Source organism: Peromyscus eremicus, chromosome 23 (assembly GCF_949786415.1).
Source record: "Peromyscus eremicus chromosome 23, PerEre_H2_v1, whole genome shotgun sequence".
NCBI classification, from domain to species: domain Eukaryota; kingdom Metazoa; phylum Chordata; class Mammalia; order Rodentia; family Cricetidae; genus Peromyscus; species Peromyscus eremicus.
Genome location: NC_081438.1, coordinates 33,570,653 through 33,586,674, shown reverse-complemented (window position 1 = coordinate 33,586,674; position 16,022 = coordinate 33,570,653).

Below are 16,022 nucleotides of genomic sequence, written 5' to 3'. Positions count from 1 at the left end.
GACCCACTGGGACAGTATATGGATCAGTCAAAGACCAAAGAGCCTTGGGATGATGTTGTTCACATTTTAGATGGTCTTTTAATAAAAACCCAGAGCCAGATACCAATGTGAAAGCTGAAAGATTAGAAATACACACAGCCAGCCAAGTGCATAGTTCTTACCTCAATGAAATCCTCAGCCTAAAGAGAGAGAGAGTACCTGTTTCCTCACACCTCATATACTTTTCTTTGCCCTGCCATATTACTTCCTATGATTAAAGCATGTTTGCTTCCCAAGGAAAGGCATGACATTTCAAGTGCTTAAATGATTAAAGGTGTGTGCAACCACTGCCTGGCCTGTATATGTAATCTAGAGGCTGGCTCTGTCCTCTAACCTGAAGGGAAGTTTCTAAGATACCAAAACTTATGGGACACTATGAAAGCAGCGCTAAGAGGAAAATTCATAGCACTACATGCCCACACAATGTAGATGGTGAAATCTCACACTAGTGACTTAACAGCACAACTGAAGGCTCTAGAACAAAAAGAAGCAAACTCACCCAGGAGGAATAGATACTAAGAAATAATCAAATTAAGGTCTGAAATCAATAAATAGAAACAATGAGAACAATACAAAGAATTAATGAAACAAAGTGTTGGTTCTTTAAAAAAAATAAACAAGATAGATAATCCCTTATCCAAATTAACCAAAAGGCAGAGAGAGAACATCCAAATTAACAAAATCAGAAATGAAAAGTGAGACATAACAACAGACAATGAGGAAATCCAGAGAATCTTCAGGTCATACTTCAAAAACTTGTACTCCATAAAATTGGAAAATCTGAAAGAAATAGATGATATTCTGGATAGGTACCACATACCAAAGTTAAATCAAGACCACATAAGCTATTTAAATAGACCAATAACTCCCAAGAAATAGAAACAGTCATTAAAAGTCTCCCAACCAAAGGAAAAAAAAAGCCCAGGACCAGTTGGTTTCAGCTCAGACGTCTACCAAATTTTTGAAGAAGAGCCAATCACAGTACTCTTCAAATTGTTCCACACAATAGAAACAGAAGGAACATTACCAAACTCTTTTGAGGCTACAGTTACCTGATTCCGAAACCACACAAAGATGCAACAAAGAAAGGGAATTACAGAAAATCTTCCTCATGAACATTGATACAAAAATGCTCAATAAAATATTTGCAAACTGAATCCAAGAACACATCAAAAAATTATCCACCATGACCATGTAGGCGTTATTCCAGGGATGCAAGGATGGTTCATCATATAAAAATCTGTCAATGTAATACACCATTTTAACAAACTGAAAGAAAAAAAAACACATGATCATCTCATTAGATACTGAAAAAGACTTTGATAAAACCCAACATCCCTTCATGATAAAGGCCCTAGAGAGATCAGGAATGCAAGGAACATACCTAAACATAATAAAGGCAATTTACAGCAAGCCAACAGCCAACATCAAATTAAATAGATAGAAACTTAAAGCGAGTTCCACTAAAATATGGAACAAGACAAGGCCGTCCACTCTCCCTATGTTTATTCAATATTGTACTTCAAATTCTAGCTAGAGCACAAAGACAACAAAAGAAGATCAAATGGATAGCAATTGGAAAAGAAGTCAAACTTTCACTATTTGCATGCGGTATAATAGCATACATAAGTGGTGCCAAAAATTTTACTGGCAAACTCCTACAGCTGATAAACTCTTTCAATAATGTGGCAGGATACAAGATTAACTAAAAAAAATCAGTAGCCTTTCTATATACAACTTATAAATGGGCTGAGAAATAAATCAGAGAAACATCACCCTTTGCAATAGCCACAAATAATACAAAATACCTTGGTATAACTCTAACTAAGCAAGTAAAGGACCTGTATAATATGAACTTTGAGCCTCTGAAGAAAGATATTGAAGAAGATATCAAAAAATAGAAAGATCTCCCATGTTCAAGGATAGGTAGGATTAACATAGTAAATAATGGCAATCTTACCAAAAGCAATCTCCACATTCAAATGCAATCTCCATTAAAATCCCAACACAATTCTTCACAGACTTGGAAAGAACAATACTCAACTTCATATGAAAAAAAAAACAACAACAGGATAGCTAAAAGAATCCTGTACAATAAAGAAACCTCTGAAGGGAGAATGATGCCTGACTTAAAGCTCTACTATAGAGCTACAGTAATAAAAACAGCTTCTTATTGGCATAAAAACCAACATGTGGACCAATGGAATTGAATTGAAGACCCTGAAATTAATCCACACATGTATGAACACCTGCTTTTTGAAAAAGAAACCAAAACTGTACAATGGTAAAAAGAAAGCATCTTCAACAAATGGTGCTGGCATAACTGGATGCCAACATGTAGGAGATTACAAATAAATCCATATCTGTCACCATTCACAAAATTCAAGTCCAAGTGGCTCAAAGACCTCAACATAAATCCAGTTACACTGAACTTGACAGAAGTGAAAGCAGGAAACAGTCTTGAATGCATTGGAACAGGAGACTATTTCCTAAATATAACACCAGTAGCACAGGTACTGTGAGCAACAATTAATAAATGGGACCTCTTGAAACTGTGAAGCTTTTGTAAGACAAGGACAATGGTCAAGAAGACGAACTGACAGCCTACAGAATGGGAAAAGACCTTCACCGATCCCATTTGGGCAAGAAATTTCTTGCCTGGACTGATTGACAAAATGTATTGACTGGACATGCAGGACCCATAGAAAGATGGCCACTGAACTTTGCAAGGCAAGATGGTCCTTCAGGTTCTTGCTTCACAGAAGAAACTGCCAGACATTCTTCAGGACACAGAGAGAAGTGACTGTGAGACTCTAGGGCTGTGAGCTGAAGATGGATGCCCCAGCATTGCAGAAGAACTTTGGGTGACTGTCTAGATAGCCAGTTGTCTCTATAATTCTAGATTTTTGGAAGTTGCTACAATGCTCTTCCAGTTTACTTAAATAATATTATATCCTTCTGGGGTCTTTGATGTAGTTGAAGACTAGATAGTTACAATTATAACTTTCCTTGGTTATGTTAAAAGACAAATTAGATATAAAACTTTAGAATATTTTCTTTTATTTTACCAAATACAAATAGACTAGATATTATAACTGTAATTCTCGCTTGGTAACTGTTTTGGTATACGTAATTTCATTATGTGAAAGTTGAAACTTTCCTTTTAACTAAACAGAAAAGGAGAAATGCTGTGGGATAATGCTTTTTTTTTTTTTTTTACATTGGTTTAATAAAACGCTGAAGGCAGGAAGTATATAGCAGGATAAGCAGACAAGAATTCTGGGAAGAGGAAGACTGAGTCAGGAGATGCCAGCCAACTGTCCAGGGAGCAGCATGTAATGGCACACAGGTATAGCCATGGGACACATGGTGACGTACAGATTAACAGAAATGGGCTGAGTTTAAGTGAAAGAGTTTGTCACTAGTTAGCCTGAGCTAATGGCCAAGCATTTTTAACTAATATAAGTTTCTGTGTTTTTACTTGGGTCTGAGCATCTGAGGACTAGGGGGGACACAGGAAAAGTTCCAGCTAGAGTTATAGAAGTTTTCTCTGCAACATTGGGGCATCCTTCTTTGGCCTACAGGCCTAGAATATCTGACAGACTCATCTGTGAAGCAGGATTTTCTAAAGGGCATACCTACCTTGGCAAGATTTGACTGTCCTTTCTTTTCTGTCCTGTTTGTCCATTTTGGACAGCATACTGTCAGCAGTCAAAGCAAGGGCATTTTCTTGCCCAGCAGCAAACTTGCCACAAAGACAGTAAACTCCATATGGAGTTTCTTCGTTGCCCATCATCTTCTCTGAAGTGTATTGATGCTGTCAGGAGGAGAAAGCACAGGGCTTGTCTCAAGTCCTTCCTTGAATAGCCTGTGAGGCTGGATCATCTCACCTAACCACCTCAAAATTGTCCTGGGGAGCTTGTAGTCCAAAGCTGATCTTTGGGTGGTGTTTGTCATCTAAGTGATATTATCATCATCCTGATGGAATCATCATTGTGGGAACCCATCACCTTTTGGAGATTTCAAAGTCAATGTTAGTCGTGGTCATAGATATCTTCAGAAAACTGATAGAGACTCTAACATGAAATCAGGTACAGGAAGCAAGATGAAGACTTTTTCTAGGATGGGTTAGTACTCTATATAACCATTAATGTCATGATAAAAGTGTAATATATATATTAATTTTGATATGAAATTCATATATTAATGCCCCGGCCAGCGGGGTGTCAACGGGGGCGACCCACCTGTGGGAGAGAATGAAAGGGATGGGGGAGACACAAGAGAACGACAGCAAGACAGTGTGTTCTGATCAAGCTGCAAATTTTATTCTCCTCAGCAAGGCTTATATAGCATGGGAGGGGGAGGGAAGGAGGGAAGGGGTGCACGACGTGCTGTACGTGCAGGTGAAGGGGGATGTGCAGGTGAAGGGCTACGTGCAAGTCGTGCAAGTCGTGAGGCTGCTAGGTGGTAAGGTCACTGGTCAGGGCCCATTGTTCTGTTGCTATGCTACCTGACCTGCCTGACCTGTTCTTTATCTTTGGTTTAGGGTAGGGGCTTGTTCTCTGGCCTAGCTAGTACTTTTCCATGGTCCTTGTTTGGTCTCTGACATCTCCCCCTTTTATATGTATAGCAAAACAAAGAAAGGAGGCCCAAATGTTTTTGCCATGACGGGAGAGAGGTGACAGAGGCTCTATCCCTGATAAGTTCCATTATTAGCTGTCGGTCCATGCAGGCGTCCCCACATGCCCCGAAGGAGGCTGGAACGATGCAGTTTTTACAGGGGGCGGGTTTGAATTCGGGAGGAAAGGGTATAGGGTCTGCATAACCGCCATGCAATAGAGCATGTCATCCAAGGCACCCAGGATGGTGGAGCACTTTAGTCTCCCTGCCTTCTGCAGTCCCAGCTGCACCCTCAATCCCCTATGCAGTGGGCTCCAGCTCCCAGGCACAGGTGCATCCTCCCCTGGGCGGACGGGCCTGTGCTGATATGGAGTCTGTATCTGGTTCATCGAGACCACGATCATGGAGATCGAGGCGATGGTAATGAACCTGAATTTGTTTTGCCTGAAGTTCGGCCAGCTGACCGCGCACAAATCGAGTTAGTCGAGACAAGGCCCAAGGGCCGAATGTCAAAACAAGAATGAGGCCAACCAAGGGTCCCAGAAGGGACGGCAGGAGGGTGGTTAGCCAGGGAGATGCAGAGAACCAATTTTGGAACCAGCCTAGCTCTTGATCTCTTTCTTTTCTGCGCTTCTCTAAGCCTTCCCGGACCTTGGCCATGCTATCTCTTGCTACTCCTGTGTGATCAGTATAAAAGCAGCACTCTTCCTTAAGAGCAGCACAGAGACCTCCTTGCTGTAAAAAGAGGAAGTTGAGCCCTCGGCGGTTTTGGAGGACCACCTCTGAAAGGGAGGTGAGGGAGGATTCAAGGGCGGAAATGCCTCGCTCAAGCTGCCCTACCTATATCTTCATCTATGGAAATTCTAAGCTCTGAATAATGTTGATTACATAAAACCAGGGAAGCTATGCCAGTACCGGCTCCTGCAGCCCCGACCCCCAGGAGGACAGCCAGAGTGACTGCAGTCACGGGTTGGGACATCCTACGCTTTCCTCCCTCCAGTAAATTTTGCAATTGTGGGCAGTCTGACCCCACCCCCAGAGAAGAAAAAGAAAATTTGTAAGTGGGAGATATAAACTGTAGTCATGTTGTATTCCTCCCAGTCCTTCTTGGCTTGTGGGTGTTGGCAAATGTTGATCGCACGCCATCACCGCCGGCGTGATCTCCTGAAGCTTATGAGAACCTTCTTAATAGACAAAATCTTAGACATGTTAGCAATATAACAGTGGTGAACTTTTTCAGAGCAAAATTATGAGTCCTTGGAGCCTCAACAAAACTTCAGAGTAGCCAGAGAATGAAATCTGAAATGTATCATTTATGTATCTCTCAAGTCTCATATATATTTTGACAAAAATTGATAAAATACATTTAGAACAGAATTATTATTTCTAATCATATTTCTATAAGTTTTGATGAACAGTTCATCAAAAGGATCTGGAATTGTATCAATTTATTCATATTCAAGGCTCAATATTTAAGAATCTAGAGGTAAATAACAGCCTGTATTTAGACTGGCAGCTTTAGAGCGCCTTTGTCCTGCAGCTGCCAATATATGGTGTGACCAGGCAATCCAGGATTCATAAAGGTCGGTCAATGTCCTATAAAGACATGTATCCTCCTCCTGACATTATGAAAACATCAGGACCTTTTTAAATATCAGTGAGGAGATCATAGAGGCTTAGGTGCAACTTTGTGACTTGGCCTGGTGGTGATGAGTAATACCTGTAGTGGGGGATATGAAAAATTAAGCACCAATTCTTAAGAGCTCTTGAAGTATATGTAAGGCTGTTGTCTATATATGAGCTCAAGGTATTCCTAAAATTAAAAAAACAGTGAAATAAATGGTGTATTATTTTTTATTTCATAACCATAAATCATAAGGACATAAGCCTCTTGGGTGAGCTTCCATAGGGAGAGAATTTATAATTGTTGGAAAGACATATGAAAAGGTGTCAGTATATCCTGTAGAGCTAGTTGCCATTCTATAGACTCACAAGTTTCATAGTTTGATATAAATATAATATCATCTGTACAATAAATGTATTGTAAGATATATGTATATACATATACATGTATACATACATATAGGTTGGGGGACTGTGAGGAAGCTATAATTGACAGTTTTGATAGTTAATCTGTATATATAATGAGGAACTTTGCTCAGTGAATGAGTCCTGGATAAACAGAACTCGCATTTCCTGCTCTATATGTCAGCTTTGGCCTCCATCATGGTAGGCCATGTTAAAAGTGAAATGCTGACAATCTTTAGGTTGAGGGTATGGTAAAGAAGCAATCTTGTATATCTATGACTATTTTTTATTTATTTATTTTTTTTCTGGGAGATGGCAAGCCAGGCTGTGAGACTTTCCTTGGCTTTAATAAATTTTATTTAATTTTTAAGGACCTGTAACAGTCTATAAGCCTGATTTTCCTAAATAAAAAGATATTGGGGTGATTTAAGGGCTGGTGGGGGACTTTATATGTCCAATATTTAAGTTTTTTCTCCACCAGACAAGTAGCAATTATAATTTTCTCAGCATTTAAAAGCCATTGTTTGATCCAGATAGGAGCATTAGATTTTCCTGACCTTCTGGCTACATCATTAGCTTGACCTAGGCCTGTAAGAGATGAAGAAGTAATAGTTGTCTTAAGTACTTGGCCAATCTTTTTTTGAAATATAAGAAACATCCATGCTTATGTCTAGCAAGCCAATTCTCTTCTTTCCCTGTATTTTAAGTGTTTAGTTGTTTGGAATATTTAATTTCCTGAACCCAGAAGGCCATATCATTAGAATCCATACCAGCAGCTCCCTTAGGCGCTGCCCTGTATGAATCTGAATTGTACAATGATCTTAATCTCTCCAGTAAAGTCAGAATCGCACATCCCTGGAGCAACCTTGTACAGCCGAGGAGCTACGGCCTATAATTAGCCCCAGTGTCCCCTCTGAGGAAGTCCATAGACTTTTGTATTAAGGTATACATAAGTTTATTTTTAAAGCCTATGTATCTATCTCAGACCTCAATAAAAACCTTATCCATAGATCTAACTTAGGCATACATCCTCAATATCTTTAGGTTACTTATTGAGATTTATGTATCATTTATAACATATCTAGATGTTTATGTGTTATGTGTTATATTTCTCTATTCCAATGACTTGCATTACACATATAATAAACTATTTCTTAATGTTCTTAAACATTCCTTATATCTAATCATTTATATCCTTATAAAAACTTTACTTACATCTAAAAGCATTTTTGTATTTAATTCATCAGGAGATATAGGTGATTGATTACTGAGAGCAGCTAATGTGGTGAATTCCTTTAAATAAAGGAACAGTCAAAGTTTATTTTGAAATCTGTTTGGCAAGCTACCTTTTCTATGAATTTGGATAGCAAGGCAAATTATCTTTTAGGCCTGGTAAATGGGAATATAATCTAAATGATCTCAATGCATAGTTTGGACAAAATCCTGGCAATAAGGGGTATGGCAGTTTTGTCCAAAGCTTAAACATTTTAAATGCTAGGGGGCTAAGTAATGAATTGATTATATGAAACTTAGCATACTTAGCATGTATATAAATATGATTTTGCATACATTAGAAGATTTGATCATTTATGATGATTAACCCTTAATTAGTATCCTAATAATTATCTCTAATAGCTTATAGCTTAAGTACAACTTATCCTTAACAGTTTACAGTTTAGGTCAGCCAATCAATCAACAAGTTTTATTTCTTAATTATCTTTAATTAAAGTAAAGTTATTCTTAACAATATAAGTTAGTTGTCTTTATAAACTTAGAACTTAGGTTTTATACCTGTCAGGTTTAGCCTTAAAAATATTAAGTTTGTACTGAAGTTATTTTAATACAGAAACAGGAACTCTTATTCAAAAATATAATATATGAGGAGAGTAACACATTAATAAATCCTTTAAGGAGTATCATGAAATGAGATAAGCACAGTAAAACAGTAAAACAAAGGAGGATTTTTTTTTTGTAGCAGCTGCACCCAGTCTGTATCAAGCCAGATAGCCACCAGAAATGGCAAGGTGAGGAGAAAGGTGGAGACGACTCACAGGCAGAAGTGAGCTGAGATGCAGATAGCAGATAGTTAGGTTCAGAGGGAAGAAAGCAGATGTTTAGGATTCCAACCCCCAAGTCTTCAGGGGTCTGATGAATCCATACAGGTCGTAGCAGGGCGTCCCCTAAGCAGGACCTGTTTTTTTGAAATGGGTTAATCGAAGTTCTTGTACTTGGCCAAGATTTTTGTAAATTACCAAGAACTTAAAAGTCAACCCAAAAAAAAGAAAGAGAGAGAAAAAGACATTTTTTTAGTAGAGCTGGGAATTGCCATTAGTTTTTAAACCGGCTCTGGCTGTGGCGCTTGCATTGTTATTTAAATGATGGCTGCTGGAGTGAGCTCCTAGTTAGCAATTTAGAAGTATAGGCTCAAGTTGGTCCTTAGATCCATTTAGTTTGAGCACAAAAAAATAACCTGTTTGTAGGCTGCTACGGAGAACATAGTGAACTTCATTAACTCTAGTTTACACTCTCAGGAGGTCTTGTAGTTTGATAATTTTGTGTTACCTCCTTGTAAGACCCTGAATGAAGTAACTGCAGGTTTTTCTCTAAAAGGGAGGGATTAGAATCTCTGCCGCTTATCATAGTCTGACAGTAAATGAATTTTACAAGGTTGGCACCTTTTAGGGGTCTCTCTTTTTTTTTTTTTTTTATAAACCTTTAGGATATCATTAACATCAACCATCTCTTCTTGGGGGAACCAGGAACAACAGTCCTCTAAGTGACTAAAGAATTTGTTGAGGTCTTTTTTTTATGAACCCTTATCCCTCGTGTCTTGAGGGCCTCTTTAAAGCCCTTAAGGAAAAAGGTATTGGGAAGAACTTCCCCATCCCATGGTTAAGCCTAAGTTTAGACTAACCTCGTCCTTCCCGCTCTCCTCCGGATCATCAAGAAGGGGCGTCGAGTCGGGCGGTCTGAACGGACGATCACCAAAAATCTCCACCAGACGTCTGGGCTTTCCTGGAGAAGGACGTTCAACTCCTGATGAGGCGAGGGTCGAGCCACCACGTTGGGCGCCAGTTGCCCCGGCCAGCGGGGTGTCAACGGGGGCGACCCACCTGTGGGAGAGAATGAAAGGGATGGGGGAGACACAAGAGAACGACAGCAAGACAGTGTGTTCTGATCAAGCTGCAAATTTTATTCTCCTCAGCAAGGCTTATATAGCATGGGAGGGGGAGGGAAGGAGGGAAGGGGTGCATGACGTGCTGTACGTGCAGGTGAAGGGGGATGTGCAGGTGAAGGGCTACGTGCAAGTCGTGCAAGTCGTGAGGCTGCTAGGTGGTAAGGTCACTGGTCAGGGCCCATTGTTCTGTTGCTATGCTACCTGACCTGCCTGACCTGTTCTTTATCTTTGGTTTAGGGTAGGGGCTTGTTCTCTGGCCTAGCTAGTACTTTTCCATGGTCCTTGTTTGGTCTCTGACACATTAAGAAAAGTTTTAAAGAGACAAAATAAAACCAGTGATTTATGAGATTAGTGGCAACAGAATAGTTCCTTACTTTTGTTTTTTCTACAATCCTGTATCAGGTGGCCCTTCTGACATGATACAGAGATTTTACATTTTGTTTTAACAAGCATGCTTGGGTTTAGAGAAGGAGAGAGCCATGCTCCAATTCCAAACCAGCTTTCATTTTGAATTGAATTGGGACTACATAAAAACCATTTGCATTATGTGTCTGTAGAGAACAGCAGAAACAAACATTTAGGAAAACTTACGAAATTTTATCCTGTTAGATAGGTGATATACCAATAGGCCAATTTACTCTTTTTCTTGGGATATTTTTCTGGATGATTTGTCATTTTTCTTCAGATGTCTCATTTATCCAGTATTCTTCAGATTCCTTCACCTTTATTCTCCTGAAAGACAAACACAAAATCTTTCCCCAACCCTAACTTTGGGGAGTTTCCAAATCTAATTTTGATTTATAGTTTCTCCTGATTTTTTTTGTTCTCTCTTCTATAGCTGCTCTATCATCCAGAGAAGTATGGTTTTTGACAATTGGCATTAGGTTCTTTACATGCTCTGGAAAAGAGTTTCTTCTATGTCAGGAAAGGACTGAATGAAATTTGTCATGGAGGCCTGCAAGAGGCCCCTCAGGGAGTTTCACAAAGGTAAAGGATTCCCTTGTCTCTCCTATGTTGAGCTACATTCGTTATTCCAATTTTTCCCTTACCACAACCTCTGCATAATCCAGAAGGGATGGGTGTTATGTTCCTATTGTTCCTTGAAGATACATTGTTTTTAGGAACTCCCTATTTACAATTCCTTTTTAGGTGACCTTGTTTACCACAATTGAAACATCTGACATTACTATTTTTCTTCAAACTTATGAAAATCACCTATCCTATCCAAGTATCATCATGGTCATGAGATTCAATATTAATTGTATCTTGGATCCATTCCTCCAAGGCTGCTGATCTTGCCTCTAATGGCCTAATTACCCCTTTGCACTGTGCCTTAGCATTTTCAAAAGCCAGAGATGCAATTATTATCTGTCTGTCTTCTGAATTTTATCATTCTATTTACTGCTGGAGAAAGCCTTTGTAAGAAATCAGTGAAGGTTTTTTTTGAGCTGTGTGACTTTTGTAAATGACTCAATTTACTTTCATACTTCTTCAATTCTGTCCCAAGCATTAAAGGCTGCCATTTGGCATAAAGCTAAGGTGTGGTCATCATATAGAGATTGCCTTTCTACATTAACATTATATCCCTCTCCAAGAAGTAGAGCTTGGAAAATTTCCATACTTCTAGACCTTCTTCATTGGTCACTGGTCTTAGCCTCATCCTTCTACCAGGTCCTCCACTGTAATTGGGGACCAGTATCTAAGACAGCTGTAACCAAATCTCTCCAGTCTTGAGGGATAATCCTATTACTTGATCACAAGTTTAGCATCTGCTTTACAAACAGGGAATTCATACCATATGATACTTTAGCTTCTTTGAATCTCCTCAAATGTAACATTTGCATAGGAGTCCAGTCAGGTCTTATACAGCCTTAAGCATTTGGTTCCTGTAAGGTTACTGGATCGATTAATGTTGGCTGTTTGAAAGCCTTAGGCTGTTTCTCTGTAACCATATAATGTAATGCTAAGATTGCTTCACCTTTAAATTCTTCTGTCTGGGTCTCAATGTCTCTATGATCTGTTTTAACAAGATTTTTCTAAAACTTTTATCTTGGCACTCCTATTTACCATATGACTAATATATATATATATATATATATATATATATATATATATATATATATAACTTTTGAGAATCCAATTTGCTCTTTATTATAGTGTATCAGTTTACACAGATGGTATACACAAGTCCATACATGCTTACATTCCTCTCAGCCTATATCCTTATCCTCCACACTAGCACTTACTAAGCTAACAAATGTAAAGAAAAATATTGCTTACTTAATTCCCCTTTAAAATTACCACTGATATTGAGAATCCATTAATATACTTGGTAATCTTTTAGCTTTGATTATGTAACCTGACATAATCTTCATCATACACTAATTGGTTCAACACCGCTGGATATGGTTCCCCTCTGCTCCCAATCTCTAGCAGTCACTGCCAACACTGCTGACAGTTCTCTTATAGTTCATGTTAGGGTTTCACTCCACATTTCTTTTCTTTTTTTAAAAAATGAAAACATAATAAGATAAAGCAAAAACCATCATTTTTGAGACTGGACAAAGCAACCAATAAAGGAAAAGAAGCCCAAGAGCAGGCACAAGAATCAGATAATCACTCATTCACACACTCAAGAATCCCATAAAAATGCTAAGCTGAAAGCTACAAAATATACTCAGAGGACCTGCTACAGACCCTTGTCAGCCCTGTGCATGATGGTTCAATATCTGTGATTTCATATGAGCTTTGCTCAATTGGTTTACAGCATCTTGTTCTGATGTCCTCCATCTCTGACTCTCCAACTCTTTCAGCCTCCTCTTCCTAAGCTCTGAGAGAAGAGATTTGATGGAGACATTCTATTTAGAGTTATGTGTTTCAAGGAGTTTCTCTTTGTAGCATCTGGCTATAGGTGTTTTTATTTGTTCCCATCTGTTGTAGGAGGAAACCTCTCTAATGATGACTGGATAAGGCACCAATTTTTGAGTATAAAGAATATCATGGGAATACTTTATTAATATTTTTTTCAGACCAATATTGCTTGATTTTTATCTTTGGTCTCTGGGATATCTAGTCTCTGGTTCTTGGTTATGAAGGAGTTTCAGGTATGAGTTCCATCTATGCTGTTGGCCTTAATTCAAATCACACATTGTTTGGCTACTCACACTAGTTCTATGACACCATTGTTATATCATATCTTTTTTTCATTTTTCTTTATTAAGAAATTATCTACTCACTCCACATACTATCCTCAGATCCCCCCTCTTCCCTCCTCTCACCCCCAGCCCTCTTTACCAAGCCACCCCACATCCCCACATCCCCCAAATCAAGGTCTCCCATGGGGAGTCAGCAGAGCCCAGCACACTGAGCCTAGGCAGGTCCAAGCCCCTTCCCACTTCACCAAGGCTGTGCAAGGTTATGACTAATATCTTATCTACAGCCTTACCCCTACTGTTATACTCACTACTCAATGGGCTGTGAAAGCAGTGAGGTGCTCATGCTGAAGCTAATTCTCCACAGTTCTATACCTCAAAGACGTCATTTGTCTTAGATTTCTGCCTTCGATCAGTGCAAAAATGTATTGTGGCTTCTGTATCACACAGTGTCATGCATAACTCAGAAACTCTTCATGTTATTGAAGTCATCAGTAACCCTTTCTATGTAAATACACGTGTTTTTTCTTAGTTGAATGCCATCATTTTGATGATAAGAATACTTTGATGACTCCAGAATATATCAAGCACACAGCACATAGATAGCCCATTGTGGTGATGGGATTGTTGTGTCCCCCAATACAATTTATCTGAGGATCAGACGAAAAAGACATCCACTATGTTTAATATAGACATAAGGCAATGGTAGCACATGCCTTTAATTCTATCACTTGGGAGGTAGGGATCTCTCTGGATCTCTGTGAGTTCAAGCTACACAGGGGAATAGAGCCAAACATGGTGACACACACATTTAATTCTAGCACTAACCACAGAGGTGTGGATGTCTGTACAGACAGACAGGAAGTGACAGAGGAAGTGATGTAGCTGGGCTGAGAGAGCCAATGAGAGAACAGAATAGAAAGGCATATAGGTATGGAAATACAGGAAGTAGGTTTCCCTTTGGAGACTGAGGTGTCGGTGATATGAAGTTAGCTTGTGGTTTTTCCTATTTCCATGATCTCTCAGGTTTTCACCCCTATAGGTAGCTCCATATTTTTCATTTCATGTAGCAATTTGTCTACAATTAGCATTCCAACAATTGTGGCAAGAATTCATTAAAAAACCACTTGTGACCTACAGTGCTGCCAGCTCATGAGCTGCACAACTCAGGCTGGAGCTGCACACAGCCAGAGTTTCTTTGTTTTTTTTTCTTCTGGAGGGTGGTGGACTCTCTCTGGATTACTATCTTGGACTGTCATCACATTAGGTAGCTACTTTGAAATTACCTAGGACTTCTACTGTTCTATGCAGTCAACAGACTTGATGAGTCAATAAAGATATCTTAAAGGGAGAAATTAGTTAAAAGAATTTTTTCCACATTAAAAAAATGTGAAGCATTTTTACAAGGGAGGAAATTTGGTCTCTGTTTGATAACACATTAGGTGGTCTGAAAATGGAACAATTGAATAACAGGATATTTAATATTGATGTGAGTTGCATAATGTCAATTGTGAATATTAATATGTTAACATAATTATGTTTGGTTATTTTTGTGTTGTCATTAAAAAGGTTAGTTAATTTGAGTGCCAATGTAAATGTTTTAGAAAAACTTGTTAAAATAAGTCATAGATAAATTCAGACCCAGACAGAAGAATTTAAAGGTGAACCTATCTCAGCATTGAATTATACAGTTACAAAGAAACAGCCTAAGGTTTTCAAATAGTCAACATTAATCTATATGGTAACCTTACAGGAACTACCAAATGCTCAAGGCTGTGTGTGAACTAATTGGACTCCTGTGGAAATGTTAGATTTGAGGAGATTTAAAGAAGCTGTAGTCTCATATGGTATGTGTAGAAGTAACCATCTTATTAAATAAGAAACACAGAGCCAATGCAAAGATGAAAGCCCAAGAGGTCAGAGCTAAAAGCCTTACCCTTCAATGTTGCAGCTATCCTCTTCAGCCAAGAGACCTACTTCCTGTGTGTTTGTCTTTATATAGACTTTCTCTTCTGCCTTCTCATTGGTTGTAAACCCAACCACGTGACTGCCTCATCACTGCCTGTCTGTACAGACCACCAGGTCTTCTATGGTTGGTATTAAGATTAAAGGAGTGTGTCTCCATGCAAGCTGTATCCTGGAACACACAGATATCTGCCTAGCTCTGTCTCCCAAGAGCTGGGATTAAAGGCGTGCACCACCACTGCCCAGTTTCTGCTATGGTTTGCTAATAGCTCTGACCCCTGGGCAACTTTATTTCTTAACATACAAATCACATTTTAGTACTAATAAAATATCACCATAGGTATGCATTCTCCATTTGTAAAGCAGATGTTAAACTTGTGTTCCACTTGAAAAAAAACTATCCATCAGGACTGGAAAGATTTATATACAGCTGTCCCAGTGACTGATTCCAGTTAAATGAACCTGGTTAAAAGAGGAGGCTAAGGTATAGAACAATGAGGTAGGGATACAGATATTTAAATTTCTCAAGATCAACTTCTTGGAGAAGGTGATTTTGCTGATATACAAAGACAATCTTTATATGATGATCACATCCTAATTTTATGCAGAATGGCAGCTCTGAATGCTTGGCACAGAATTCAAGAAGACAGAAAGAAAATTGAGTCATTTATAAAAGTTATACAGGGCCCAAAAGAAACCTTCACAGATTTCATACCAAGGCTGTATTCAGCAGTAAATAGAATGATACCAAAAAAAGGAGCTAGATAGATAATAATTGAGTCCTTGACTTTTGAGAATTTTAATGCAGCACATAAAAGGATAATTTGGCCATAAAAGGCAAGATCAGCCCTGCTGTGGGATGTTCTATATGGCAAATGTGTTACTCTGATTGGTCAATAAATAAAACACTGATTGGCCAGTGGCTAGGCAGGAAGTATAGGTGGGACTAACAGAGAGGAGAAAAGAAAGAACAGGAAGGCAGAAAGGGTCACTGCCAGCCACCACCAGGACAAGCAGCATGTGAAGATGCCGGTAAGCCA